At 34.0% G+C, this 27,312-nt stretch overlaps 1 long non-coding RNA gene across 2 annotated transcripts in view; it reads right to left on the reverse strand.

The window, feature by feature from the left end:
• Positions 1-1,419: 1,419 nt before the first annotated feature.
• LOC143235580 (uncharacterized) overlaps positions 1,420-27,312 on the reverse strand; it is a 44,972-nt gene continuing 19,079 nt past the window's right edge. Inside the window, exons 1-4 of one of the 2 annotated variants that reach the window (XR_013019312.1) lie at positions 3,129-3,277; positions 2,318-2,425; positions 1,726-1,836; positions 1,420-1,608 (exon numbers count right to left, since the gene is read on the reverse strand). This is a non-coding gene — a long non-coding RNA (uncharacterized LOC143235580). Of the gene's footprint in view, positions 1,609-1,725; positions 1,837-2,317; positions 2,426-3,128; positions 3,278-27,312 lie in introns of those variants that run through there. The other variant, XR_013019313.1, reaches the window with a different exon arrangement.

The raw sequence follows: 27,312 nt of genomic DNA on the forward strand, positions 1-27,312 counted from the left end.
ACAAACAACAGATACAAACCTTGTTTTAATCTATTATGTGATGTATTATTTTCTATGTTATTCTCCAATTAGAAGTTGTGGTAGGGCAAGGAGGGAGTTTAATTTAAAATGTAGAAACTACCTGTTCGGAACGCGACAGAAGTAGTAATCTTCAGTATGGTATATTCATAATTCTTGATGACAAGAAACCTACTTCGAATAAAAATCCATCTCGGATCAGCTGGTGTGGGTATTAAACGCTTATAGATAAGTAATAAACAACAAATAAAACTCATCAATTAAAGAGTTACTATATTTCAGCCCTTCTAAAGCTACATTGAAAATGTTGGTAAAGAGAACACATCCAATGTGTTTTGGAATCATTTGTGTCTCAATACATAAAAGATTAAGATATACTTCAACTGGTAAAAGTAGGAACGTAAAACACCAAATCATTTAAAGAAATCTATATGTTACAATAAGAGGAAAGACAAGGCGACAAAGGAGAAAATTTGTTTTTCCCAGCTGCTCCAAACAGCGACAACTACAGAGCACATTAAGTTATTCGATGTTCTCCAGAAGAGTTTAAGTAAAGTAGTTTGTAGTATTACCCAAGGTGTTATTTTGAAGCTTTTTCAGTCTTTTAAGCCTAATTAAAAAAGAGACTTAAAGGACGACGCTGTAGATGTTCCGACATTATTGACGGCTTCATATTATTCGCACCGTTTTGAGTTAAATGCGATGTAGCGACCTTCCTCTACATGTTATTTAGTACCATATTATCATACAAATATTACGTTTCTTAATAAGATTCTTCCCTTGACAAGGTGCTTTCTGCTGTTATCACTTTGTTGGAAGCGGGTGTAGAAGAAAGGTACCACATTCTGACAGATATTCGCAAGAAAGATGTTTAGTATTTAAGTTCTTGTTTGTGGAAGGATTAATGGATCAACAGATGAAATATATTAATTAACGAACAGGTATCAGTCATTTCGTAATAGTATATGAATTACACGTAAAATACTTCGGTCCATCATGCAGGTCGTCTTCTACATTAATTTTCTTAAAGTGCAATTTCCATCCATTTGAAATTCTTCACGGATCTATGAATATTTAATAAAAAATAATTTAAAGGGTTGTACTGGTATCAACCGAGTAACTTATGAAAGCGTTTCAAAAGTGTTCCTGTGGTATGGAGTGATTGTAATATCACAATAAATGAAAGCACAAGTTCTATACCCGTTATATTCAATAAAATTGGCGATAAGCAGTTACGTCAAATCTCAACGTATTATTGCAAATATCATACATTCTTGATTCACCTTAAAAACAGTTATTTAACGAGTTTGCAAAATAGTTACAACGGAAGAGGGTTCGTTTAAATATAAAGTAACAATTACGCTACACAAGCAATCGAATTTTCTAGACTTCAGGAAAGAATGAAGTGTTTGTAAAAATAGTTTATTTCAAAGACGTTAAACAATGTTAAAATAAACAAATTAATATTGGAAACAAATAAATAAACAAATAATCTGGTAAAGGAATTAAACAGGAACCAGGCTACTGGATAGAAGAAACACTATTCTTTCTTACTGCACGTGCAGGACGTACAACTGCAGGGCTCTCCTTCTGTAAAGGAGAAAAGATTAGACGTTATTTTAAAAGTATTATTTACACAAGTAATTCATAAGTCTCTCTCTCTTATACAAAATTTTTTTTAATAGTAACTAGTAAGAGCTTACATACCTGTACACTTGCATGGACTTCCCTCAGTGTCGCCTTTTCCCATGCACGAAGTACATTTACATCCGTCTTTCTGGCCACACGTGCACTTATCGCTACAGGTGCACGTAGGATCTTAAAAGACCGGTATGGTATAGAGTTAATTATATTTCACATTTTATTAAATATATACATAGTAATGTGAATGAATTGAAAGAGCAAAAGACGTTAGGATGGTATTGTACATTTGATATCGTAAAGTAAATTTATTATTTACTGTAAGAGTCAAGGGAATGTCAGATAGTTAGTTATCACATTATTTAAGGACATAGAAGAGGTTTATTTGAATCGCCATATGCATGCAGTTGTTGTTGTAATACTTATCATGCATAGTAGTAGTTTTATAAGCCTGCATATTGGTTATGTATTTGTCGGTTTGTTTAATTAAGTCAGTGAAGTTAGTTTTATAGAACTATGTTGTAACAATATACCCTATATTACCACACGCAGCAAGAATTAATAAGGTCAGTAGTTACTAACACAGCATGTTATTTTATAACATTCCCCAGTTAATATTTGAGCGAGTGTCATTGGGTATTAAAAAAATTTTGCATACCTTTACACTTACAACTCCGATCAGTTTCGTCTTTTTTGTTGCACGTGGTGCACTTACACCCTTCTTCCTTCCCACACGTGCACTCGTGAGTGCATGTGCACAGTGGATCTTCAAAGAAGAGAAAGTACGGGTTTTTATTGTTATTACGCTGATTCACAACAGTAATATACGTACAACTACTGATGCAACAGCCGTTCAGTAAACAAGTAGGAATAGTGTATAGAAAGAAATAAAATTCAAAATACAATCAATTACACATTATTATTATTACATAAAGATTTCTTAATCATACAAAACGAAGTAGTTCAACAAATTAACGTTTCCTAACAAAACACTTTTCCCCATTAGAGACAATATGTACATCATTCGTAGAGAAAAAGCTAATAGCTCATTGTTTACAGTTTTCCCATGTTTAAGATCAATTATGGTGACATTTTAATTACACTGTTCACCTTTTCAACAAGAGATACATTCTGAAGAGGTATGACCTTTTAGTTACGAAATAAAAAGGTCATGTGAACGGCAAGATTTAATGATTAAAATTTACGACTAAACAAACATGTAGATCATCTGAATAGCGAAATATTAAACAAAAACCGACCCAAACAAATAACTCTCGACAAAAGATGATGCTAACGTACAAAAAGTCAAGAGACGTAATATTATTCGTTGCTATCAAACAGCCACAAATGCATATTCATCTCAAATAGAACACAATTTCACCAAAATCCTCTTATCTTTTATCCTATGATATTACTTTGAACATAAACTTTGTGTATATTTCTCGTATAATACAAATCCCACCACTTACCTCCACATTTGCATACTGAAGCGGACATTTTGTTTTAATTCTACTAAAGTCAAACACTATTTCACTAAAACTACACACGCGGATGAACGTTTTATATTGACCAAGTGCAAGAGTCGTGTGCAAAATAACCTACAACGAACCATGTTATTTATAGCCAATCATGATGAGTAAACATGTTCCAAATAGTACAAAGAATAATATAACAAAATGTTTATCATAACTGTTTTGAACTTTAAGAAAAAAAGTGTTTACTCTCATGTCTACTATTTGTTATTAAAACACACGTAACTTCAGATCTTAGGTGTATCAGTTTCTCATGTTTTTCCAGCTTCTATTGTTAAACGTAACTAAAAATAGTAATACCTCCTGTCCACCCCATCAGAGGCAAGTTTGATGGTTTAAAACGCTGAAAGTCGGCTTCAATATAAACAACATTGTAATAAATGAGGCAAAGAAAACTAATACACAAAAGTAAAATGGTGAAAGTTACTACGTAAGTTTCAAGTGACATTAATACAGTGTTATAAATTATAACTCACATCAGATTTATAAATTAGTTTAATAAGAATAATCCAGTTACTAAGGGTTCAATAAATTGGTTACATCAAGATGGTCCATTGTGACATACTAGCTTCATTGTTAATAATATAAGGAATTGATACAGAATGCTGGTTTATATTTAATGGTAAATAGTTTATTAAAATCATTATTTAAGTTCTATCTCCAACCAGAAAATTATTGTAAATTTGAAATGCCGACACTATCAGCTGCATTAAATACTGATGGACTTGTTATTGCAAACTTTTAATATCAAAACGTCTCCTCAGCTTGATCACTCCCTCCCACTTTCCAGTTTATCACCAAAAAGTGTGAGATCTTTTAGAACTGTTCTCAGTTCTGTTTATAATTCTGTAAAAAAAATTGCTTGTGTTATGTCTAATTGTTGTAGTTCGAACAAGAGGAATCAAAAGCTTTTGTGTCTATATATGGACATAGTTTCACCAGACCACCCGATGTTGTTTATTTGGCTACAGTTGTAAAACTGATGTATTTAGGGAGAATCTACACCTTTTACGTTTGTTGGTTTTTTGTATTTGACAAATGTCACTACTATACCCATGCCCATACATATTTTACGTGGTAATGAGACAGCTAAACCATGTTTGAAGGTATACTGCCTTTAAATTAGAGTTCTGCTACTGATGAGTCTGTTATTTCTCAGGATATTAAAGGTAGATTTGTTAATTTTCCTCTTTATAACATTTGTTTAACATCACACCCATTTTCCGGACCAATTGTACTTGGAGTAAAACCTACTCTGCCAACTAAGGGTGTATCATAATTGCCAGGAAACGAGTTGGCTGAAGTGAAGATGTTGATAAATCCTAGATGGTTAGCAAAGTAATTTCTCTTTGAACTAAGGGTGATGTTATTGTTGAAGAGAATCCAAAGTAATTAATTTTCACTAATCAAACATAAAAATGAATCTCAAAATAAGGGAAACCAGTGTTGCAGGCGAATATTTAGTTGACATTCCCTTGGATTTCATTAATATAAAAATATATTCTTCCATGTTTGACTTGAAATCCTTCATTAATACGTTCAACTCATATTTGTTAGATATCTGTTACTGACTCTACAATTGCAGAGAAACTTGTTTGATCATTTTGTAGGCTAATTGTAAAAAGATGATCTAAATAACTGCAGCATGTGCACAACACTTTCTATCGCAAAATGTAACTAAATTCACGAAAAGCTCAGCTATATACGAAAGACAGAGTTAAAATTAGGATTCGAAATTATATTTGAACAGATCTCGCATAGTGCGTTCGAAAAACTTAGAGTTTTATATATTTTTATGTTATCTAATAAAAGATGTAACAAATTAACAACATTTTCATGGGAGGTACAATATTTTTTGCTCATTCCCTGTATGTTTAACTATTGTTCTCTTATGATATTATGGTAAAAGTTTGTTGGGTTTACTCAGTAATTTTCACCTATTTCTATGTTTGTGTACGTTTAATTTTTTTTTTCGTTCTGTTAAAAACGATTACGTTGGTTATCTACAAATTGTGTATGAAGAATGTTAAGCGCAATGAAAGTAATCCTTTTGAAACCTACATCAGTTAATGTAATAATAATTACATTTCTTTTTTTTTTGATCATTTAAATTTTTTGTAGAACAAAATTTGAATGTGTGATACTTCTAAAATCATTAAATCAAATACTTGACGTATAGATGAATCATGATACATGTTGTTCTGAAACTAACATTAATAAACTTAGTGATTCTTCAAAGTGTCTACAGTTTGAGAGTATTGGTGAAATTTAAAACTTAAAATTTCAAAAATCTAAATGTTTGGAATGTTTGTATTGTAAAAAATAATTTGTAACAGTTTCTAATGTTCATAATAGGAAATACCTTGCTACAAAATTGCTATAAGAACAACACATTTATTCCAGTTTGTTGGTTTTGTGTTTTATCTACAAATACTAAGAGATAAATTACATATATGAATTTCAATGTTTAGAATGACGGCAAATATTTAAGATGTCAGAATTAACTGTAAGAAGTTTATTAATAAATGCACCAACCAGACTGTCTCCTTGTGTTTTAAGTTATTTATTTTCAAACACAAATTAAAGGATATTATAACGAAGATTTTTAAACCACATTTCCAGTAAAATATTTATTTTTGATATGTATTATTGACATTTCAGTCCAACGATAATAGAAGAACAGTATTCTTTTATACTACAGATATACCTCCCCGAGATTTTAGTCCTAAAAAAATACACGTTGTTCGGTAACAAACAACTGATAAAGCTACAGACATTACATTCCTTTCCTTATTGGTACAACGGTATGTCTTCGGACGTGCACCGTCAGAAACCCGTTTCGATACTTTTAGTGGGCAGAGTACGGATAGCCCACTGTACGTTTCAGTGAATTCTAAACAATCAGTCAGACATTAAATTTCCTTATATGTTCTTATAGTTAAGACATTTTTGTTTTAATTATTGCAAGCATAACTTTGACCTGCTTTACATTTACACTGACTTTTGTCACCTTGGGCTTTTTTCTTGCATGCATCTTAATTCTTACACTTCACTAACAGGAAACTCTGACCACTGTAGGTTATAGTTTCGATTTTCCTGCCTTAATAAAAGTTCGAGGTGTACGTAAGTTACAATCTGTGCAATGTTTTTAAATTTTACTTTGATAATCACCTGTGAAAAACACAAACCACACAGTACAAGCCTAGACTTCTGAAGTCAAGATTTCAGCAACAACTAATGAACGTGCTAATACTGCTGAGAAGTCTAAGGATGTCCTTATCTTTGGATCAAAGTATTATTGTTGTAATGATTTTTACTATAAATATTAAGTGAGTGGTAGGTTCTTTTAGGAATCCGTTGTATTGTTAATGTTTTCACAATGTTATGTGTGTAATTGAAATAGGCAGAGGGGATCTGGAAATATGAATCATTTGGGGATATTTTGTAAACCATGAAGAAGTTGTACAAATTGTAAACGGAAGAAAGTTCCAAAAAGAAGGCGATAAAACAAGTCCAAGAATTAACCGCCAACGGTGACTGTGCATGTGTGATCCCAGTACGCTGGACATTGCATAACAATGAAGTATTTTCCTACGCCTTCCCATTGGAACTTCACACCATCTGTATGGCAACCAGATTGAAGGCTAAAGACGCAGCCACTTGGAGTTTGGCATGAGGTGTTTCATTGTCTGAGACAGACAACAGTGGCAGTGTTGCTATAACCAGCTGGTTTAATTAAACCTGGATATGCTGAAGGGAAATCGTGAAATCATTGAGTTTGGTGGGCAAAGCTTCTGTGTGTCAGAATTGGTGGAAGTAAAAATTACTACCCTAAATCCACCAACTGCCCAGCACCCAGTTCAGTAACTAAGTATTTACTTATACACCTGGCAATAGCAGCAATCCAGATATTTGGTATTTAATTTAAAGTCTTTGTTACTATTTCTATATCTTATTGTAAAGCAAAGGCCCTAGACTTAAGTCATTGTTCCTAACACATTTCTGTTATATACCGTCACCCACGACAGTAACTAGAATGCAACATTGAAGCCTCAGATACTTTAGGATGCCCAGAATTTCTCTATTGAAAAGTCATAATGTTGTCATAGAGAATAAGTAACAGATTTGCTAGTTTTAAATGAATCCTGTGAACAGCATAACACCAATTCTTTGTGAACCAAGCTTTCAGCAATGGTAAATAAAGTTTCTGATGCCTCCAAGACCACTAGGGCTGTCTGCCACCTTGGATGGTCAGTATTAATTCCATAAACTCTAGAACAACTGTGTCCTGCTGTTGTGTCAGTAGCATCATTGACATTGCAAGTGGATGTTAAGATTATATATTTAATAAGCGACTGATAAGCAAGAAAGTGACATCTTACGCTGGTGCAATGTATTTTCACTTTGAACTTTGAAATTACCTAGAGTTTAATTTTCAAAAAAATATTCTGGAGTTTAATTTTAAGAAAATTATCCTTAAGTTAAATTTTAGAGAATTATCATAAGGTTACTTTTTATAGGAGATTAATTGTAAAAACATTTACATTGTGGTTAAGGTTTAAGAAAATTACTGGAACTTAATTTTTAAGACAATTATCTGGAATTTAATTATTATGTAAGTTGAATTTTAAGAAAGGTACTCTGGTGTTAATTTTAAAAAATATATGGAAGTTGAATTTAAGGAAAAGTCAACAAAAGGTAATTTTAAGAAAATATTTGGAGGTTAATTTTAAAGAAAATTAGCCTGAATTTAATTTTTCTCTGACGTTAAATTTGAAGAAACTTACCTGGATGTTCTTTAATTATCCGGAAGTTACTTTTTAAGAAAATTAACCAGAATTTAAATTTAAAAAATAACGAAGTTAATTTTAAGAAAATTATCCAGAATTTAAATTTAAAGAAATAACGAAGTTAATTTTAAGAAAATTACCTGTAAGTTATTTTGTAAGAAAATTAAATGATGTTAATGTTTACGAAAATTACTAAAAATTACTTCTATGAAGTTAATTTTAAAGATAATTATCTAAAGATTAATTTTAAATAAAAAGACTTGGAGGTAATTTTTATGAGGTTAAAGTTGAGAAAATTACCAGCGTATAATTAAAAAAAAAAATTCAGGAGTTTAATTTTAAAACTTTCCCAGAAGTAAATTTTTATAAAATTATCTGGAGGTTACTTTTTCTAGGAGGTTAACTTTAAAAGATGACATTGTGCTTTATGTTTCAGAAAATTACTGAGTACTTAATTTTTAAGAAAATTACTGGGAATTTAATTGTTAAAAACGTTTATGTTTCAAAGCAATAACTCGGATATTAATTTGAAAGAAAAGTTCCTCAGATGCCCCCAGCTAGTACAGTCAGTAAATCTCCGGATTTACAATGCTAAAATCAGAGGTTCGATTCTCCTCGGTGGGCTGAGCAGGTAACCCGATGTGGCTTTGCTATTAAAAAAACATAAAAACTCAGTTCCTCGGAGATAATTTTCATATGAAATTAAAAGTAAAGAAAATTACCCAGTGATTATTTTAAAGAGAATCATATGGAGGTTAATTTCTAAAAAATCACGCAGAACTTCATTTTTAATAAAAATAATCCTGAAGTTAATTTTTTAGAAAAATATCCTGAGGATAATTTTAGGCTTAGTACATTTTGCATATTATGCTAAGTTTCATTAGTGCATACTGTACTCCTTGTCTGCTTCAGCAGTGTAAGGCAAGTGGAAAGGTATCGAGTCATAACCACCAGCTGCCAAATCTTGTTCTACTCTTTTATCAGTGAGTTACCCCCTAGTACAGTGGTGAGTCTACGTATTTACAACGTAAAATCAGAAATTCGATTCCTCTCGATAGGTTCAGCAGATAACCTAATGTGGTTTTGCAATGAGAAAACACACAAACATATTATCAATAACGCTCCCACACCAGAAAATGTATGTTTGGTGTAATGGAGATTCCAACCCACTACCCTCAGATTAGAAGTTGAATACCTTAACCACCTCGCCAGGTCTGTTAATTTTATAAAAGTATCTGGAAGTTAAGTTTTAAGAACATTAAGGGGTTATACTTGAAGAAAAGTTTCTGATAGTTATTCTAAAAGAAAATTATTCGGAAGTTAATTTTTATAATATACTCTGAATGTTAATTTTTGAGAAAATTATTCAGAGATTAACTATTTATAAAATGTTTCAGAGATAATTTTACAAAACTATAAGTAGTATTATCTTAGAGAAACTTTTCTGGAGGTTAATTATTGAGAAAATAATTTGAAATTTAATTTTTTAAGTATCTTGAGGTTAAATTTATATCAAGTTAATTTTAAAGAAAATTATCAGGAGGTTAATATTTAAGAAAATAACTAGACATCAGTTTTTGGGACAATTATCAAGGGATTATTTTTGAATAAAATGTTTCAGAGGTTAATTCTTAACAAAAACTGTCAGAAGAACAACTTTTAAGAATATTTACTGCAGGTTAATTATAAAGAAAAGGCCTGGCATGGCCAGGTGGATTAAAACGTTCATACGTAATCTGAGGGTTGTGGGTTGGAATCTCCTTTACACCAATCATGCTCGTCCTTTCAGCCGTGTGGGCGTTATAATGTGACGGTAAATCCTTATCTTCATTGGTAAAAGTATTTCATAAAAGATGGCGGTGGGTGATGATAACTAACTACCTTCCCGCTAGTCTTACACTGCTAAGTTAGGAACGGCTAGCGCAGATAAGCGTCGAATAGCTCTGGGGGAAATAAAATAAAAAATATATTAAAAATTATCTCAAGTTATTGTGAAATAAATATCTTAAGGTTAATTTTTAGATAAGTTTAACTTTAAAGAACATTATCTGGATGCAAATTTTTTTAAAAAAAATTACTCGGTAGTTAATTTCAAAAAATTATCTAGTGAATAATTTCTAAGAAAATTACCCTGAAGTTATTTTTCAAGAAAAATTAAATGGCTGTTAATATTTATATGAAATTAATTTTAAGAAAATTGGAATGCACACTGCTATATGCTCATGATGAAACACCCTACAAGGCGATAGATTTTCTTTCCCCATATTCGTTTATATCCGGTCTTCCTATTCAACATTAAATATTCAAGGGATGCGTACCCTCGAGAAGAATTTTACCCTGACAGTCATTTCCAGTTTGATGCCATCTTGTTACAGGAAGCCCATTCTTCCTCCAGAATAGACCATTTTTCCTTTATTCACCACGTTTTCGTCAAAGCGCTTTCGTCTTTTGGTTCTACTAATGCACGTGGGGTGGGGATTTTCTTCAACCCGACTTCCTAGAAAGTATCCGCAAATCAGGGGCGTAAGGTATGACTTGTTTATTTCTATGTATCTGTTCAACGGAAGGAACTGCAGATGTTCTTTTCCTCCTTGGACAGGCTCTTGATCATACAGGTTGATATTATCCTAGTTGTGAACTTCAATGGTGTGGTGGATTTTCAGGAAAGAATCCTCTTTTTGAATATCAGACTTTAATTTTATGTTTCTGTTGTCACTTGGATTGGTCATGTTGTATTAAGATGCCTTGATTACATTTATGTATCAACCAATCTGAAGCAGTATTGAGCCAGGGCTGCTATATATCAGGTTGGCAATGCTTTCAATGATGTCTCAGACCATCAAGACTTTGTAACTACATTCCACGACTTTACCACTGTTTCTAGGAATTTTGGAGTGTGGAGACACAATATTTACCTGCTCAATGATGAAGAGGTGGAGGCACAATTGATTGCTCTTCCTTGAATACCATGAATGAGATCTGGTAGGTGGGATTTAAGAAAGCCTGCGCCTCTTTGATGTAATATGCAACCATTCGGCATTCAAGAACCAGCCATCTTGCATACGTTGCAAGCAAGAGACCTTGACAGCTGACTTTTTGTGCAGAACAATGGATCAATGGATGTTTTCGGACACTGAGAAAATGCAAGAGAATTTATGCTTAGAATATGCTAAACAGACTGTGATACTTCTACGTGACCTGTTTCATTACATGAGATGTAGAAACATTTTTGTTTCGCTTGATAAGAGTAAAGCCTTTGATCGAGTCCACCATAATGTCTTGTGGTAATTTTGGAAGAAGTATGGATTTTTCTCCAGCTTTTGATTATTATTTAACATCCTTCTACCCCTCATCTTCTAGCAGGCTTTTATTGAATGGATACTTGGTGGCTCCGTTTCACACAATTCAGTGTTTACTATCGCCTTCTTTGTATACACCAGTGATAGAGTGCCCGCTTTCTAGCCTATTGAACACTGTTTTGGTGCATGCTTTGTCTTTACCCGGTGGGTTGGCCATCAACTATATCACTCGAGCAGATAATGTTAATCTTTAGGTTCAGCACTGGATATTGTTAGAAATAATCCAGAGCCAGTTAAGCTAAGCTTAACTAGGTCACGACTAAAGCTCTGTGGTTGGGCAAGTGGACCTTATCTGAAGACATCCCATTTCGTTTGACATAGACTTCCTCTCTAGTCAATGTCTTTGGGATTCATCTCCTTGTGAATTCCGAGGCTTCCTGGGAGGAGATTATGCAAAGTGGTTATGATAACAATGCACTCCAACAATGGTTATGTCATGTTACTAAGTGCAACACATCTGTTGTTGTTATACAAAAGTATAACCTAATATTGTTATAATGAGCTGAAAGTAAAATGAAATATATAATGAACAAAAATACTTTTTGATTTCTTAGATTAGACCTGCTTTATATTCGTTTTCTATTAAAAATATTAGTAATATTACAGAAAATATGTTAAATCAGAAATGGTTTAAGTTTAAAATTGTATAGGGACAGTCAGTCATTGAAGGATGTTGGTTTCAAACTGCAAAGTGCATACTTTTATCATGGCCAGCATTATGTTGGGTGTTCTAGAGTTGGTGTTAATAAGAACCTTTTCAACTTGGCAACAAGAAGGAAAATGATCAGTATATTAATTTAATGACCCGAATGAAGCAGAGTACTTTCAGTGGTAATTACATATAATATTTCACAAGAGTTTTAAATCCAATGAAGTATTCACAATATTCTTAGTGCATAAGACATGACAATAATTTCAGTTGATCTGATGTTCTTTAAGAATATAGGTAAATAGACTGAGGTCCTCTAGATTTTGAGATAGCACATATATGTTTTGAATTTCATGTTCACAAATATTTTGCTGAGGAAAGATATCTCAAGTATTTGATACAAATAAGTATAAAATATGTGTACAAAAAACGTACGAAGCACATGAAAAAAGCATGCAATTTACATAGTAAATGTTTAATGAAAAAACCGTAAAAATGAATTTAGAAAAAATCAAATATTTTTCATGTCTTTTAAAATTTTACTGACAGATATTTCAAAGTAAATATATTTCACTTATAGTAATCAACGGTTCATTTGAACACACTTTTTAACTTAATCCACAAGAAGATGATTTTTCAACTAATTTCTTCAATAATTTGGTTATTATTTGAACAGATTGTTAATTTGGTTAATCGGTAGACTTAAATTTCTAAATGTCCAAGTGAAAAACTTCAAGTGAGGGTAAACGGCAGGAGTAACTTTAACTCTTGTTTATACAAAATTGCCGATGCACTGTCCTCAAAGGTTTCTCTACGTGGTGCGGTCAGATACAGGGCAACCTATTACCAAACCTCCACCGTAAAGGAGAACACTAAAAACCCATGCAGTGAACTCGCCGCCCACTGCATGTTTAAAGGCAGGAGTAGTCAACTCCAGAAAAGGGAAGGCAACCCTTTCAAGCCGTGATGAGAACTTACCGCACTCATCAGCTGTGTAGGTACCCGGTAGGGGGTGGAAGCCCTGCCTTTTATTTTGCAGTTCTTCCTTTTCTAGGGTCCGGCTGTTGGACTATACCAAAGCAATGTGGCTTCTGTCCAGTGCTTTGAATGTCAAGTGATGATATTAAAATGATCACGGTAAATGGCGGGGGTAACTACGGCTTTCTTGAGGAGGGTGTAATACCCACTTAAGCCCGTGAAAAAGACCGTGAGTAACTGGTGCCATCTTCCACCTTGCACGGCCGACGGCCACCTCTATTCCCGTCCTAGAGACGGTGGCCTTGCTCTTATGAAATTAAAATTTCTGATTCTCATACTAAAAATTAAAACCTGTTTGAGATGTATACATTCTTGAAAGCAGGAATTTCGATCCTTAAGCCTGACCAGACTTCCGGAACATATTATTCTTATTAGAAGTATATGGGAAGGAAACGCTGAAAAAGACTTGCCCTGTAAGGGCACGGTGTAGAGTTTTTCAAGATCTGGTAACCACTGGTTACCTAAACCAGTGGGTATGAAGGCCCACCACTGGGTGAAGTGTCTAGCTATAAGTGCTAATGTTTATCCTACAAGAGAGGCCCCCAGTAAAGGTAACCTTAGTAAGACCAAGGAATCTGCCATATGCCGAGGCTATTGAGCCCCGAGAGAGACTCTATGCCATCTTAGTGGTCAATATCCAACGCTTAAGTCGATGAGAACAAGACGTCACAATAAGATCTGTGACCGTTAAGCCAAAGAGACTTCTTAAAAAGGGTGGAAGGTTGTTCAAGAACCTACTTTAGAAGCAGCCACTGGTGAACGCCGACGACCAGACCTGATCTTCTACCATGATGATAAAGCGGTGGTTGTTGACGTGACGGTCTGTTATGAGCTTATGTACAGCTCATTACAAGAAGCCTATGAATCTAAGGTCGCTAGGTGTCAAGATCTCGCACCATAAATTAAATAACTGGCTGGTGCCTCTTCCGTTGTCTTTCACGGATTACACATTGGTGCCCGTGGTGCCTAGTTTCCCGTCAATACCGTAGTTCTAGTTGACCTTGACATTAAGTTCAAACTTTTCGAAGAGTTTTTGTGTCGGCGTACAATAATTTACACGCTCGACATTTTGTGGAAGGCGAATAACGAAGAGCATCTCGCCTTTCATTCATTGATGTTTCCATCCGGCATCTGTCGGTATCGTCGGCCCTGATATTAAGTTGGGTAATTTGAAATATCGATAGCCAAATGCCTCGTCATCATAAATGAAGGTATTAACGGGTTTCCACTATCCGTGTCTGCTATCTAGCGAAAATACAGCCAATGACTTTCTTAAGATAGCCATGAGAAAACTATTGAGGTAGTAGATATATCATGAACTAACAAAATAATGATGCTGATATTCGTGTTATACAATTTTAAAAGAATATTTCTACATTAGATTACACTAATCCTTAAGCTATCATTATTTTAAGGCTATTGTTGAAGTCAGTTTAAAATTGGAATGTTTCTAGGTGGGATATTAATTATCCTCAAGTTCTAATTTTATGGCCATTTTGGATGTTACAGAATTCGAAACAGGAACATTTTGAAGCAAGAACATTTCCAGTTTAATGTACACACATTCTAAAGCCATAATAATATTTTTAAAGACAATTTTTAAGGAGCATGTTTGAAAAGTGAAATACTTCTAGATTAAATTACGTTAATCCTTAAATAAAAATATCATCTGATATAAAATAGTGTATTTCACATTTCTAAGATGTTTAATGCTTTGTTTTTTGTGCTCTGATTTCTGAGAATATTATGTTAATTATATTTCTTACCTGTAATTTGTAATTACGCTTTCTTTTTATGAAAACTTTGAATTGATGGTGCCATAGTTCATTTATCTACAAGCTCCATAAACAAACTTGTGTTTTTTATGAAATTTAGTTGAGTTATCAGAAAATTAATCATCGCTTTTTTAATTGATCTCTTAAAATATTGGTGCATAGAACTAAAACAAATTGTGCCTAATCATTATCTAATCCATATTACAGAATAAATATTCATTACAACAAAAATAACATTCTGGTAGAAACAAACTGATTGCACTGAAAATTATCGCAAATGTAAGATTTGAAAAATTACAATGCAACATTGATTTAGAGACAATTCATTTTCATATCAAAACCCATTTTATGAACATAGGCTCCCAGCTAATGTAAAGGTTCGATACTTATTTGGTTAAGTTCTTGGCAATAATGTCTTAAAATTTATCTTGATGACATACTCATGCAGGATATAATTATTGCCAGTTTTTCCATTGGTTATCAAGACAGAGATTTTGAATTTTAAAATCTGACAACCAGCCCTCGAATAACCATCAAGCAAAATAAGCGCGTGCTTAGTCCACCAAGGGAAGGGGGCTCCACAGAGGTTTTCCTTTTGATATCATGACCTTAACTCTTTCACCGCCACATTCGGGTTTAATCGATGTTTTTGTATTTGTCCTTATCTGCCGTGTTCGACTTTACTCAACATTGTGAATAAACGTGTTCTTTGGCTCGGTGAGTAGCTGAAGTTTTGAGAAACTACTAAACTATGTATCAGAAACAAGAGGTCGTTGATTTGTGAAAGATTACTGTAAAGAACAGTACAAAATGTTGATAAAACTTCAGGTAAAGGATGATCGTATGTTATGATATCTGACCTTGAAGGTGAAATATTTTTCTCAATCATTCCTTCTGTTGTGGCTATTTATAATAAAGTATAGGCAGTGGAACTGTTTTGTTTTATCTTTTACTGCTTTATTCAGCCACAACTACAGAAAAATAAGAGTATAATACTCCAGAACCATAAGTCAAACGAAACTGTGACAGATGTGTACAGAGACATGGATAGTTATGTGTTATTTCGCTTTCTCTTTTCGTACGTTATATTTGGGTTATTCTCTCGTTTTAGTTTTATTTGCATTACTATTTTATTATTTATGTGTTTTGTAATATTTTTATAAGTGTTTCTCACTGATGCTTTTCTGAGCCGTAATTTTTTGGATTCAAACAATTTGCTCTAAAGAAACCTCCTTTTTGTGGAGGTACATGTTTTGAAATTTATCATACCAAGAACAAATTTAGGAAAGAATGCCACTATAGCAAAGTCACCGTTCATGGATTACATGAAACCTGTTCGAGTATGTATTCCCTCGTAATTATATAATAATATACACAGATCTGAAGCTGATATTTACTTCGGGTATCAATAGCCAGCAAAATTTTGTCAAATATGCCATTTTTAGACCCAAAAATAGAGATCACAATTATATTGTCCTCAGTTCTTCCTTTATCCTATCCTGACGTCATAATGCCCCGACCCAAACCTGTAACATTTTTCGAGACGAACGAACAATCCGAGACAGGTACAACGACGACAAACTTTTAGGTGTATCTCAACTATTTAGCGACTATAAATTTAGATCAGTATTTGTTCTGTTACATTTTTGAAAATCTGGGAAAACAACTGACTGCTCAGAGCAGTCTCACGGCGATAATTCGACATTTTAGCTCAAACTGCATAAGACTTCGACATGTACGACAACATAATTCTTAACGTTGTGGCACCGTGATCATACAAAGATACTGTACAGAACCGACAAATCAACAAAATCAATTTAGGATTGCCTGAAAAAGTAAATGAATTGAACAAGTTTACGTGAGCAATATTAGTACTGAGTACTAAGCTAACGTTAGTGGCCTCAGTTGCAATGTATTAGCATTACGCTTAACGTTAGGTTTGTTATCTGAAAACTGAGTGACAATAACGGTAAGTCTAAATACTGTAAATAGTTTATTTTAAGTACTCTGGAACCGCTACTGTAACTTGCAATAATGAAATGAATTATTCTTAATTGAAGGCCGTCGGGTCCAGGCTTGCAAGTAAAGTTTCAGACATGCCTATTTTGTTGATGTATGTTTTGTAGGCTCATCTACAGTCCTAAAGACAAAACTGAGCTCAAAGTAATTGTTACAACTCATTCTTCAGGTATTTGATTAAGATTAAGGTACTCTAGCCTCGGCTTGACTCAGTATTCACTTAATGTGCAGTACAGTTTATAAATGATTATATGTAACGCATGTGTACCAGAACAGAATGATCATTGTGTATATAGGCTAATAAATGGAGACACTAGGAAAAAAGCAGATAACATTTCAACTAAGATACAAGATATAGAATTTATTTTTGTGTTGATCATGTGGGATGAGATTTTTCAAAAGTTTTAGAAAACAAGTCGAGTTCAGCAAAATGAAGATGTGAACTTAAAAAAACGTGCAGATCTGTATCATCTTTAAGAGATGATTTTGAAAGAGTTGAAGCAGTTGCAAAACAAATACTACCAGATGTTGATTACAACATAGTTCAACTCGCAAACGTGTCAGAAAGGTACTTAATGACGGAGATGCACAAGACATAGATCTGAATGTTAGAGATAAATTTCGTATCAACACCTTCTACACAATTGTTGTACTACTGGAGACCCAAATCAGAAGAACAGGAGAGGTGTACAAAGAAATAGCAAATAGATTTTTTTCCCACGTGATGTGCCAAATGATGTCACTTCATCTACTGAAACCGAAAGCTACTCTCAGTGTTCCCAAAAGCTAATTAATCCTTACCCAGAGGATGTAGAACACTGATCTCTCTGCCAAGCTTCAGAAGTTTCACTCGTGCGCCATACGTTCAGTGCAACAAAAACTGTAAACACCAGATTTAGTCATGCTTTTCTTTATAAAATAATTTCAGATGACAAAATTGAGTGTGTATTTTCAAATGTCGACATTGTATTGTGAATATTTTTAAAATTGATGGTCACAATTTGTACAACTGAGTGTTCATTTTTTCCCTTCAAGGATATTAAAAATTCCCTAAATTAAAAACATGCTACAAGACAGGCTGAATATCTTGTTTTTGCTAAGTATAGAAGCAGATTTGTTTCGTCAAATTCGTTTTGAGAACTTGATCAATGACTTTCCATTTAACAAATCCAGAAGAAAACTTAAAATTTGAATAAATATTAAGGTATAAGTAACTAATTTGCTCACATGTTTTAAGTTCAAAGTGTTAATTTGTTAGCATGAGAGTGAATTGTTAACTCTCAGTGAAAACAAATATACGTGAAACGAATTATTTTTAATTTTATCCCAGACTGAATCTAGCATTGAAATTAGGATTTAAATTCTTAAATATATTTACTCACGATGAACATTAAACTTATATTTTAATTCAGTAGACATAGTTCATACACGGTGATGCAAAAAGCAGCTCAGCCAACATACTTCGGCGAGCCACACATTTTGTCAACGAGTCGCATGTGGCTCGCGAACTGTGGTTCGGCTACCTGTGGTGTAGTCTCATCAATTAAACCAGAGTTACGATAAAGCAAGAAATGACCCTATTACAGACGAAAATACAGGTAAGACTATCAAATAGTTTATTTAAGTTACGTTTGCACACATCGAATAATTTAGTGTACGACTTGCTCCATCGATGCCGCCATTTAAGGGAAATATAGTTGGAGGTTGTCTGGACTCTCTTTTCTATTTGATATCTATGGTTTGTAATGTCTAGGAATCAGGGACGTAGATCCTGGGGAGATGGGGTATATATCCCCTCTTTTTTTAGGTGGGGGTATGTTGTATACCATCATCTCCCCTACAGTTTAGTGTGTTGAATTATTTTATTGCATCATAGGCCTACATATTGTGTTTGTTCTTGTGATTCTCGTGTTATTACCAATCGAGTTACATAATTAGGCCTAGATGTAGGCTTTTTTCAGTAGCCGAAATGTTCATCTTTAATATAGGCGTGCTCTAAGCTTTTCGGTCTAAGCGATAGTTCGTAAGTATTATTCAGTAGACCTAAATATACATGCAAAGCTTGCAAGCACTGTCACAGAATTTACATACGTCTTGTACGTAGTGTAAGTCTAAGTAAAATTTTCATCACAACAGATTGAACAGAGCATGAAATTCGAAAATATTACCCCCAAGCGTAAACTCCAGTGATCTAGATCTGGCAGGCCATGTGTAGCCTGTAAAGACTGTAGCTTCATTAATCATGTGTGTATATTGTGCGGTTTTCCTATTTTATTTATTCTTATGCATGTCTAACCAGTTTTATTATTGAACGCCTTACTCTCCTTAGCTGCCGAAATCGCTGACCAAAGTGTACCTTCAGTGTACAGTTAATGATAGGTTAGGGCCGCTCGGATCCAGACGCGCCCAACATCACTCCCCCTCCGCTCCCTTTAGTCTGAGCCTCGATTTTACAACATGGCTCATTATACCTGATTTTATGACCCTCATTAATCCGTGAAATTTCATATTATCACCGCCTTCTAATTAAGTGCTGGTGCTTTATGGTAAAAGAACAATATATTCTCTTATCATAGATGGTAAAAATATTACATTTTCTTGTATAATAAGGGGCGATTTCAACGGCCTGAAGCCTCTGTTCGAATTGTATTGATAGTTTTTGTTTAGGTGTTTTTATTTAATAGACGAGATTATAGACATTATATCATAACGTGTTTGCCTTTTGATGAGTTTAACAGGAACATACTATATTTGTGATTGTTTAAGTATTTGTCGAGAAACGTGCAATTCCTTGTGTTGTAACTAGCACATATTATTGTATGAGAGATGCCCTGGCGGCCAGTCCACTCGGTAGTCTCTGTGAGGTTCGCGCGTTTGGGAAATTGGAGTGGACAATGGAGTATTCCTTCATATCTACCGGATTTTGCAAATGGATAAAGGCAACACAGAAATTCAACGAACACCAATCCTCCTCTCAGCAAAGATTCGAAATATCTCCAGAAGGTTAACTTCATGTAACTCGAGTGACTGTCCAGCTACATGATGGAAAAAAGAAGCAGCAGGAAGAATGCAAAAGAAGTCTAGCCAAAATATTCAGAAGTTTATGTTTCTTACTGCATCAAGGTTTAGCATTATGTAGATATACAGATACGGAGGGGAACTTCCTGAAGTCAATGAAGCTCCTAGAATGAAGATTCTGAGTTGACGGCCAACTTGTCAAAGAAAACCTCATTCACATCATCCCAGGCTCAGAATGAAATAATGGAGACGTTCAGCCATCAAATACTGAGGAACATAGCACATGAAGTGCTGCAAAGTAAAATATTTGCATTAATTGTTGATGACACTCAAGATGTTTCAGGTGCAGAACAGGAAGCAATATGTGTACGATACGTAGATGAGAACGCTTAGATCAAAAAGCTTAGAAGCACGCCTATATTAAAGATGCACCTTTCGACCAGTGAAAAAGCCTACATCTAGGCTTAATTATGTAATTCGATTGGTAAGAACACGAAAATAACAAGAACAAACACACAATTTGTAGGTCTCTGATGCAATAAAACAATTCTACAGGCGAAACTGTAGAGGGTTTTAATGATATGCACCGTACCTCTACCTAAAACAAAGAGGGGATATATCCCCTATCCCCCCAGTATCTACGCCTCTGATACCTAGATATTAAAAACCATAGATATCAAATAGACAAGAGAGTCCAGAAAACCTCCAACGATATTTCCCTTAAATAGCGGCATCGATGGAGCAAGTCGTACACTATATTATTCGATGCGCGCAAACATAAGTTAAATAAGCTATTTGATACTTTTACCTGTAGTTTCGTCTGTAATAAGGTTATACCTTGCTTTATCGTAACTCTGGTTTAATTAATGAGACTACACCATAAGTAGCCGAATCACAGCTCGCGAGCCACATACGGCTGGTTAACATAATGTGCGGCTCGCCCTCGCCGAAGTATGTTGACTGAGCTGCTTTTTGCATCACCGTGTATGAAATATGTCTACTGAATTAAAATGTAAGTTTAATGTTCGTGGTGAGTAAATATATTTAAGAATTTAAATCATAATTTTAATGCTAGATTGATTTTCGAATAAAGGAAATATTGGGTCACCAAGGATTACAGAGGAATTGTGTTGGGGAATTTGTAACCGTACAAGCTAGTACTGACTTTGCTAGTTTTAGTGTTAAACCAGGGTGGGAGGAAGATTTTGCATTCACCGTTAAATAAGGTAAACTATTGAGTCTTATCTGCAATGTCTTACTTATTCATTACAAAGCCAGTAACTTAAAATGCCACTATGAAAGAAATCACAAAAACGATTTGTCTGATTGTGTACCTAAATCAGAATTACGGAAAAACAAGTTAACAATGTTAAAATCATCACTAAACAGCCAGCAGACACTGTTCACAACATTCAGTAAGGAATTTCATACAAAGACTGATGCCAATTTCGTTATATCGTGGGATATTGTTCGTGCTAAATGCCTCCATTCAAATTGAAAATTTAAGAAAAATATAGCTGAAGTTGTTGCAGTATTAGATTCAAATAACAAAACTTTTGCAAATAATAGCACCAAACACCAGCTTCACGCCACACTTCAGAGAGACGTGTCTGTCAGATCAATGCTGATTTTGCCGGCCAAATAAATGCAAAATGGTTTAAAGAATTCCCCTGCATTCACCTTAGCCCTTGACGAATATACAGACAATCCACAACTAACGGGATATGTTCGTAATGTTTCATCTGATGTAATTGTGAAAGAAAACGTAGGACTAAAATAAACAACACGTGGTGTTGACATTAAATATGCGCTTGACAGAACCTTACCAAATGCTGATATTCCACTGTATAAATTCGTCAGTGTTACAACAGATGGTGCACCTGCAATGATGGGGGAAAAATGGAAGATTAATTGCACTTCCCTGATATTGAAATAAAAGACCACAATCTGGAAGAATACAAAGATAAATTACAATGACTGCTTGATAATTTGCTAGACACGTTCGAGGACTTTCAGAAGCTGAAGCTCTGTTTCGCCTTTCTTGTAAATCCATTCATGGTTGATGTGATCAGTGATGGTGTTCCAGTTCTCGAACCCCTAGTTAAAGAATCATCTGCTGTAGAAATGGAAATAATGAAAGTACAGGAAAACCTGGGTCTAATGATGGTCCATAAATTACAATGGAGTTCTGGAAATAAGGTAAAGAAATAAAATATCTTGAACTGAAGAAAACCAGTGTACTACTTATCTCAGTCTTCAGGACAACATACAGCTATGAATCAGCGTATTCTGTAACGAAGTTTGTAAAATCGAAGCATCGTGCAATCCTTACAAATGAACACCTCACGCAAAAAAATTCGTACAGATTTGACAACATATCTGATTAAATTATCTTTAATTTTATTGTTTTACGTATATTCTTCTGTTTTGACCAGATATTACTGAGAAAAGTAAATATTTTAAAATCTGTTTTTACCAATTTTTTTTACTTTTGGCAGTCTCATTTAATGAAAATACAATGCAAATTTGCATATTTATTGTAAGTACATTCGTAGTTCATTACCGTATTAAATACGCTCAATACAGTTAAAACAATAATCAGCCAGGATTTTGAAAACATTTAGAATACGTATGTATAGTTTTTGATTATTGAAACTAATACAAATTAACAGTCCAAAAAACTACATACATGAATAAATATTATTACTTACATTATTTCTTAATATTTATTCAAAATGTATGTAACAATAAAAACGTGTGTGTAATATTTCTTCATATCTTGCGACTCTCAAACATTTGAAGTTTATCGTCTCTTAAACGTTAAGCAAGTTTGGCAACACCTCGGCTGGGCGGGTATGGTCAAGCGTGTAAAGTCGTGCGACTCCTAATTAGAGGGGCGCGGGTTCGCATCCCCGTCGCGCCAAACATGCTCGTCGTTTCAGCCGTGGGGGTGTTATAATGTGCGGTCAATCCCGCTATTCGTTGGTAAAAGAATAGCCCAAGAGTAGACGGTGGGTGGTGTTGATTAACTGCCTTCCCTATAGTCTTACACTGTTAAATTAGGGACGGCTAGCACAGATAGCTCTCGAGTACCTTTGTGCGAAAAACAAACAACACCTGTGCTATTATTTTTGTAGGAATCACTTGTAACTAGTTTTGTTTAATTCCTCCTTTAATATGATTTTTTCCATAACATTAAGTACAGAACAGAAAACCTAAAGGGACATATCAAGAATTCAAAAGACTCTCTGCTCTGGAAACGTTGTCAGCATGGCTGGATTAAGAACAACCGATGCCTTAAACACAGCCCAACAATTGTGCCCCCTCTGCCCCTCCGTTATATAACTCACAAGACATTAAGACTGTAAGTGCTGAAAGTGAAATAAGTTTGAAAATTTATATCCCTTGAGTTTTCTTCCACACCAGACCCCAACACTGTATTAAATAAAATTTATTTATTAAACAGAGTGGGTATAGATCAAAATCCAGCAACGACTGAGGCCTTTTATTTAGGAATGACAAGAGAAATCACTTCTTTGATGAATGATAATTAAAAAAGAATTAGTTTTACGTATATTTGTTTTCATTGCGAGTTAACACTTCACTCTGATGTTAACAAATGCACACTTTGAACTTAAAACGTGTGAGAAAATTAGTTACTTATATAATATTTATTCAAATTTTAAGTTTTCTTCTAGATTTGTTGATTGCAAAGTCATTGATCCAATTCTCAAAACTAATTTGGCGCAACAAATCTGCTTCTATACTTAGAAGAAACAAGGCATTTAGCCTCTCTTGTAGCATGTTTCTTCTTATGGGGTTTTTAATATGCTTGAGTTAAAAAAATGATCACTCAGTTGTGCAATTTGTGACCATCAATGTCAAAAATATTCACAATCAAATGTCTACATTTGATAATGCACACTCAATTTTGTCATCTGAAATTAATTTATAAAGGACAGCATGGCTAAATCTGGTTATGGCGCACATGAGTGAAATTCCTGAAGTTTGGCAGAGAGATCAGTGTCCACATCTTCTGGGTAACACTGAGAGTACCTTACAGTTTCTGTTGATGAAGCGACGTCATCACGTGGGAAAGAAAATCTATTTGCTATTTCTTTGTACACATCTTCTGTTCTTCTGATTTGGGTTTCTAGTAGGTCAACAATTGCGTAGAAGGAGTTGATACAAATTTATCTCTGACATTCAGATCTACGTCTTGTGCATCTCCGTCATTAAATACCTTTCTGACACGTTTGTGAGTTCGAGCAACGTTGTAATCAATATCTAGCAGTCATTATTTTGCAACTGCTTCAACTCTTTCAAAGTCATCCATTAAAGTGCGTAGTTGGTCAGCTTATGACCATTACAGATTTGCAAGTTTTTATGTTCACATCCTCATTTTGCAGAACTCGATTTGCTTTCTGAAACTTTTGAAAAATCTCATTCCACATGATCAACATAAAAAACAAATTGTATACCTTGTATCTTAGTTGCAATGTTGTCTGCTTCTCTTGTGGTGACTCTCTTTAGTAGAATATACACACAGTTATCATTCTGTACTGGTACACATACATTATATATAATTAATTGTAAACTGTACTGCACATTGAATCAATACTCGGTGAAGTCGAGGCTAGAGTACTTTAATCTTAATCAAATACCTTAAGAACGAGTTCTAACCATTACTTTGAGAATAGTTTTGTCCTGAGGACTGTAGATGAGCCTACAAACCATACATCAACAAAATAGGCATGTCTGAAACTTTACTTGCATGCCTGGATCCGACGGCCTTCAATTGGGAATAATTCACTTCATCTTTCCAGGTTACAGTAGCATTTCCAGAATACTTAAAATAAACTATTTACAGTATTTAGGCTTACAGTTATTGTCACTCAGTTCTCAGATAACGTTAAGCTTAATGCTAATACATTTCAAATAAGGCCACTAACATTAGCTTTGTACTCGGTACTAACATTACTCACGTGAACTTGTTCAATTCATGTACTTTTTCAGACATTCCTAAATTGATTTTGTTGATTTGTCGGTTCTGTACAGTATCTTTGTATGATCACGGTGCCACAACGTTAAGAATTATGTTGTCGTACATGTCGAAGTCTTATGCAGTTTGAGCTAAAATGTGGAATTATCGCCGTTAGACTGCTCTGATCAGTCAGTTGTTTTCCCAGATTTTCAAAAATGTAACAGAACAAATACTGATCTGAATTTAGAGTCGCTAAATAGTTATATTACACCTGAGAGTTTGTCGTCGTTGTACATGTCTCGGATTGTTCGTTCGTCTCAAAACACATCACCAGAGTTTCGGGCCGGGTCGGGGCATTATGACGTCAGGATAGGATAAAGGAAGAACTGAGGACAATATAACTGTGATCTCCAATTTTGGGTCTAAAATGGCATATTTGACAAAATTTTGTTGGCTATTTATACCCGAAGAATATCTCGGCGTCAGGTATGTGTGTATTATTACATAATTACGAGGGAATACATACTCGAACAGGTAATCTATGAACGATGACATTGCTACAGTGGCATTCCTTTCTCAATTTGTTCTTGGTATTATATATTTCAAAACATGTACCTCCACAAAAGTAGGTTTCTTTAGAGTATGTTGTTTGAAGCCAAAAAATTACGGCTCAGAAGAGCGTCAGTAAGAAACACTAATAAAAATATTACAAGACACATGAATAAAAAAATAGTTACGCAAATAATACTAAAACGAGACAATAACCGAAATACAACGTACGAGAACAGAGGCTGAAAAAAACAAAACGATCCATGACTTTGTACACATCTGTCATAGTTTCGTTTGTTTTATGTTTCTCTGGTATTATACTCTTATTTTTCTGTAGTTTTGGCTGAATAAAGCAGTAAAAGATAAAACAAAACAGTTCCACTGCCTATAATTTATTATAAATAGCCACAACAGAAGGAATGATTGAGAAAAATATTTCACCTTCAAGGTCAGATATCATAACATACGATCATCCTTTACCGGAAGTTTTATCAACATTTTGTACTGTTCTTTACAGTAATCTTTCACAAATCAACGACCTCTTATTTCTGACACATAGTTAGTAGTTTCTCCAAACTTCAGCTACTCACCGAGCCAAAGAACACGTTTTTCACAATGTTGAGTAAAGTCGAACACGGCAGATAAGGACAAATACAAAAACATCGATTAAACTCGAGTGTGGCGGCGAAAGAAATAAGGGCATGATACCAAGAAATAAAAGTCTGTGGTGCCCCTTCCCTTGGTGGACTAAGCACGTGCTTATTTTGCTTAATGGTTATTCGAGGGCTGGTTGTCAGATTTTAAAATTCAAAATCCATGTCTTGAGGATGAACAGCAAAACTGCCAACAATTATATCCTGAATCGATATACCATCAGGATAAATTTTAAGACATTATTGCCAAGAACCAAACCAAAAAAATCGTCGAACCTAGAATTTGTTACAAGTTGGGAACCTATATTCATAAAATGTTGTTTCATATGAAAATGAATTATCTTCAAATCAATGTTGCATTGCAAATTTTCAAATTTTACATTTACGATAATTTTCAGTGCAATCAGTTTGTTTCTATCAGAATGTGATTTTGGCTATAAAGAATATTTATTCTGTAATATGGATTAGATAATGATTAGGCCCAATGTTTTTAGTTCCATGCATCAATATTCTAAGAAATCAATTAAGAAAAAAGCGATGATTAATTTTCTAATAAATTTCATAAATAACACAAATTTGTTTATGGAGCTTGAAGGTAAATGAACTGTGGCACCATCGACTGAAAGTTTTCATCAAAAGAAAGCGTAATCACAAAGTACAGGTAAAAATGTAATTAACATATTCTCAGAAACCAGAGCAAAAAACAAAGCATTAAATAACTTGCAAATGTAAAATAAACTATTTTAAATCACGATATTTTTTACCTGAGGATTAATGTAATTTAATGTAGAAGTACTTCACTTTTCAAACAAGCTACTTAAAAATTATCTTTAAAAATATTATTATGGCTTAAGAACGTGTGTACATTAAACTAGAAATGTTCTTGCTTCAAAATGTTCCTCTTTTGAATTCTATACTATCCAAAATGGTCATAAAATAAGAATTTCAGGATTAGTAACATCCCATCTAGTAAATTGCAGTTTTAAACTAACTTCAACAATAGCCTTAAAATAATAATGATAGCTTAAGGATTAGTGTAATCTAATCTAGAATTATTCTATTAAAATTGTATAACATGAATATTAGCATCAGTATTATGTTAGTTCATGATATATCTACTACCTCAATAGTTTACTAGTAAAGCTTTCATAACATCTTTTCGTGGTTTCAGAAGCTGTATGCAAGAAATGTTAAATCTTAAATTCAAAACTTTAATGTGTACTCGCTATGATTTTGGTCTTTCTCTGCTTCTAATGAGGTGTATGTACTCATTTATTCGTGTGTTTT

The sequence above is a fragment of the Tachypleus tridentatus genome, chromosome 12 (genome assembly GCF_004210375.1).
Source record: "Tachypleus tridentatus isolate NWPU-2018 chromosome 12, ASM421037v1, whole genome shotgun sequence".
NCBI classification, from domain to species: Eukaryota; Metazoa; Arthropoda; class Merostomata; order Xiphosura; family Limulidae; genus Tachypleus; species Tachypleus tridentatus.